This window comes from Leptinotarsa decemlineata, unplaced genomic scaffold (assembly GCF_025532065.1).
Source record: "Leptinotarsa decemlineata unplaced genomic scaffold, Ldec_3_MD MMD2_tig00004716_RagTag_RagTag, whole genome shotgun sequence".
In the NCBI taxonomy this organism is placed as follows: domain Eukaryota; kingdom Metazoa; phylum Arthropoda; class Insecta; order Coleoptera; family Chrysomelidae; genus Leptinotarsa; species Leptinotarsa decemlineata.
The window spans coordinates 255,606-261,165 of NW_027412611.1; positions in this window are offsets into that span (position 1 = coordinate 255,606).

Consider the following 5,560-nt stretch of genomic DNA (forward strand, 5'->3'; position numbering starts at 1 on the left):
AACCAGAAACTTTGCCGATCAAAGGGATGAACCTAAACAGAGACATGGTTATGCTTAGGCAATCCCCTGATGAAAAGCCTGTTGAGGCTTTGCCATCGATCACCAAGTTACCAATAGTGAACCAATCATCTTATCAGACTTGGAAGAGGGGAAGCCAGAGCTACCCAAATCAATAGGGATCCAACTTGATGACCTGAACCTGGACGAACTTCATTCAATAAAAACCGCAATAATGGAAAACGAACCGATTATATCTTTCAAAGACGTAGCACATATCCCAAGTTTTTGGACGATGTTCATCTACTTGGTCCTAGTATCAATCTGTTTGTACCTACTGCACAAGAAGATTGGCTTCAGAGGGTGCAAAACCATTGGACCATCCAAACCAAGTCAAGATATCGAGATGTCTAGGGTTCAACTTCCTCGCTGACCCTCCTACGTTGAATCTTCGGGGGAGGATTTATATCGCCCGTTCCCATGTGAACCGCTGACCATGCTGAAGCAGAATCTCGCGATTCTGGGAAACTGATGTGCAAGCATTCTTATCTTCATGGGAAGAATACTTTTGTAATTCAGTTATAATTTTGCCCTCATACTGTTAACATCAATTTTTGTTAATAAAATTAATTTTTAAAAAAGGACTTTGACATCCGAAAGTTATATTTCATGTTTCAATTTGAAATGTATTACTATCTTCTTCTTAGAAGCCAATATTATCCAAGATTCAAGCCAATATACCATATAACGTAAGTGTGTATTCAACTGAAAAGGAGGTATTTTCACACTTCAACCTGAAAACTGATTCCTCCCCTCCACCATTTCATGATCTGACCTTGAAGTTGAGTTTGATCTTCAACTTGACTACGTGGTCATTTTCTGTCGATGTCCAGCTATACTGGTTTGTGAGTCCCCAAATATTACATAATGCACACATTTTTCGTACATACACGCGCATGCTTTACACCATGCATGCTTATGCTTATGTTGTAGTATTTTTCGGCATATATGACGAAAGACGAGGTGATTTTATTTTTGAAATTTTTGAACCTCAAAATATATTTTCTCTCCATAGGTAATTTTGGTAGGCATTCCTTTTTCTTCGAGCAGTCTTCAAGGTGTTTCTCTAACATAACTTGCGTGGGAAAACAGTGAAAACACCTATGGCAAAAATATTTTTTTCTATTATGTTTGTCGAGTTGATTACTCACCAAACTAGAAAGACCTTCTATCCAAACAAAGTGTTTTCTGGTTGGTGACGTAACATCATAGACATTTATTGAATCCTCACATCTTTCATCGTAATACATGTTTCGAATCATGAGTAGATTCACATGTTTGCGTCTATTTTTTGATATGCTCAATCTTAGCGGTATTACAGTATACTTGGATTTAAAAAGTTTCAACGTGTAAACATTGACTGAGTGATCATTCACTCTCTTCGAAACTATTTATCTGAATAATTTTCTTCGGAAAGTGAATACCTTACAACTTCAGAACTTCTGAATAGTCAGGAGCGCCAGAAAATATTCCTCGAACAGTAAATTAGAAACAGCACTACCTAGCGGGAAAAACTTTGCGTTAGAAGTAATGTGACCAAATATGAATATGAATAAAATCTGCTATTGAGATACATTTCTTATGGAATCATACTATATCAGAAAACTGAATTTCTGTGATGATATATTAGTCTTAAACACTATATTCACAGGAACAACAGTAAAAATATTGACAAAAATGTTTATCACGCTATTACAGTACCCAATTCGATAGCGACAAGTTGCATGTATCTTTATTCATGCAGCAAGTAAATGTTCTGTTTCTGTTTAAAATATGTTTTTCCGTTAATCAGCTGTCGCCCCCATACGAACGATAACTCTCAGAAGTTGAGAAACTTGTGCGAGCTAAGGCTAACGAGGTCTTACCTTTTAACGTGTGATTTCTAACATGGTTGCAGAATCATCGCAGCTTCAAACATATAAATTCTCTCGAGAAAAATACTACAACATAAGCATAAGCATGCATGGTGTGAAGCATGCGTGTGTATGTACGAGAAATGTGTGCATTATGTAATATTTGGGGACTCATAAACCAGTATAGCAGGACATCGACAGAAAATGACCACGTAGTCAAGTTGAAGATCAAACTCAACTTCAAGGTCAGATCATGAAATGGTGGAGGGGAGGAATCAGTCTTCAGGTTCAAATGTGGAAATACCTCCTTTTCAGTTGAATACACTTTTATGTAGTATGGTATATTGGCTTGCATCTTGGATAATATTGGGTTCTAAGAAGAAGATAGTAATACATTTCAAATTGAAATATGTGTATTGCGACATGTAAAAGTTTATGTCGAAAACTGCACGTTCGATACGTTCAATTTTGAGTGTCCTACCGACTGCGCCAAATATAACTTTCGGATGTCAAAGTCCTTTTTTAAAAATTGATTTTATTAACAAAAATTGATGTTAACAGTATGAGGGCAAAATTATAACTGAATTACAAAAGTATTCTTCCCATGAAGATAAGAATGCTTGCACATCAGTTTCCCAGAATCGCGAGATTCTGCTTCAGCATGGTCAGCGGTTCACATGGGAACGGGCGATATAATTCATGTGTATTGCGACATGTAAAAGTTTATGTCGAGAATATATTTAGGTGTGAAAAATATGTCTTTTTCGCTGCAAAATGGTGTTTTGTGACTGTATACATTGTTTTGGAGAACTTCCAAACCCCGTTCAGAATGATTTTCGCAAAGAATGAACTTTGTATTTATACTCACAGTCAAACTACACTCCACCGTCAGATACTGCATATAGTGTTGAATTTCAAATGATCAGATTGTATTGCAATACGTGAAAGTTCTTGTTAGGCGAGCATATGCATGTGTGAGGAATATCAATCTATTCTACCGCAAAATGGCATGACCCTACGCATCTATTTTGGAAACTCCGCAAATCTCCGTCTAGCATAACCTGGGCGTTCAGTTTCAAGCTCAAACCAAACTGCTGTGTCAGATCTTAACATGGTGGGGGAGAAACAGATCAAAGTGAGAACAAACCTGCTTCTCAGTGGAAATCATATCAATATCATCTACTGTATGGCTTCAAATTTGTAATCAATTATGTTTCGAAAAGAAAAACGTTGTGTGACATTTTAAATTATTACATCATTTTTAAGCATGCGGAAGTTCATGTAGGGCATGCATGTGTGTGAAAAATATCAGTCTGTTCTCCTGTAAAATGTCAAATGTTGACACTACATGTCTACAAAACTCCGTCTAGCATGGCATTGGCGGAGAAGTCAAAGTCAAATTTTAGTCATCATTTTTTATACATATGACACATATGACACATCACATGACACATATGACACATCACATTTCACAAAAGATATTTTATCTTATTTGAATTGAAGGGGTTATATTTTAAGGAGTGATTAATTTTTGGGAAAGAAAGTTTTTGGATTTCTACTACTCCATCTGATACAAAAAAAGGGGATGAGAGAATCTTCCAAAGAAAGGAAGGAAGTAATCAATTTGAAAATTAGTGACTCCATACATGGATGTGTAGATCATGCAGAGAAGTAACTTTCAGACACAAACTGGAAGAAAGTCTTCCTTAAACAGCTACTTTCATATAAACATTGAATTATATGAAAGAAAAAAAATTCTTTCGAAACAAATACTTCTATATGAACACCAAAAATATTTTATCTTATAGCACTCATATCAATGACAGCACATGTTACACAAACATATTATTTTTATACTCTATCAGGAAGTAAAAACAACTTGTTCCCATAAAGTCTTTGATTTTTTTCTTGAATATGAGAAAATTTGTTTCATTATGGTTTATTTTTTCCTGATGTAAATCGTTTCTCCGTCCCTTTCAATGACAGTGAATTTCTTCATTTCTTGTTAGCAAATGGGAACGTACATGAACGTAGCTTAATATTTTGTAGAGATAAATGTATGGTAATGTGAAAAATTTTCTGTCTTGGAATGTTTTCTTACAAGATTCTCTGTATTTGAGATCAAAAATTAGTCTAATGAAGCGTTTTTGCCTTATAAAAATTCTATTTATTACTGATAAGTGTCCTCAAACGGTAATATTTATATTAAGCTAAGAATACACTAGACCATAGTATATATCCAAGAGATTATGTCTCAAAAAATTTAATTTCATTGTTAGGAAGGCAAAATACGTTTTTCAGAGAAGTGCACAAGTATTCGATGTGATTATTGAAAGACAATTCAGTTTCGAAACCCAGATTTATTTGGAAAGGGCGCTGATACTTACTTGAAAACTGGATAAATGTTGTTTAATTTCCATTATTCATTAAATGACTGTTTCTACACCAACATTTGAATTCATTGATTACTAGTTTCGTTTCATTTTCAATTTCATTCAGATCTGGGGACGTCACAATGTTGTGTCATCGGCATACATGAAAACTCAACCCTCGAGAAAATCCTAGTATTTAGTTTCAAGGTTGAACCAAACTTCACCATCACATTTTGCCAATGTGTGGAAAAAAAGAGACCAAAGTGAGGCGATATTCACGTTTCAGTTGAAGTTACGTCAATATCATCCACTATGTTGGTTCAAATTGTAATGTAATCATATTTCAAGAAAAAATATAGTGTAGCATTTCGAATCATCATTAAGTATGCGGTACCTAGTTCATGTTAGACATGCAAATGCGTGAGAAATGTCAGTCTGTTCTCCTGTGAAATGTTATGTGTTGAGTCTACGCATCTGTTTTGGGGCAGATAATAACCTTGCATTTATTTCAAAGTCAAACCAAACATGCCGGGTAAATTTGGCAATGACAGGTGAATGAATTCATTTTCGATCAAAGAGATGGCACATCCTACTTTTCAGTTATAGTTACGCTGATGTCATATGCTGTGAAGCTTGAAACGGAATGCAAAAGCTACGTGCAATATCAAAATCCACAAGTTTTTGTCATACGGCACCAAGAAATACAGGCACAAACTATAGAAAATCGGCTCTTCAAAGCAGTTGTCTCCTTCGACAATTTCTAAATTCTAACCAAACCTCAAGATTTTTCCAAATCCTACTATATTTATTTCTCTTCCGAATATGTATTCTGTAATTCGATTTCACTCTCGTCAGTGTTTTCCGTACATAAAATAGACCTAAATAAAAACTGTTCTTCCATTCGTCATCATGAATATAACATTGCACAAGATTTAGTTCCTAGATTCTATTGGATAGTTACAAGCAACAAGAATTCTTTCTCTGAACTCTCATTCCTTATCACTTGTGCTTTATTGGTTCGTTTCATGTTGAATCATTTGAATACATGCAATGAACTCTTCTCATTACTTATCTCTAATTATTTTATAACCTTTAACTTTGCAGTCCGACGCGGGCCTCAATAGTTCAATGAGGTTTCAAAGCGAAAATGTGAGATCAAATTTTGCTATAATAGGAAGAATTTCTGTCAATTGTTATATTTATCCAATTCGCCCTAACCATACCTTGGCACAGCTCAAGTTGATAATTTTCAGATTGATACTTCACGAGATTCTATAA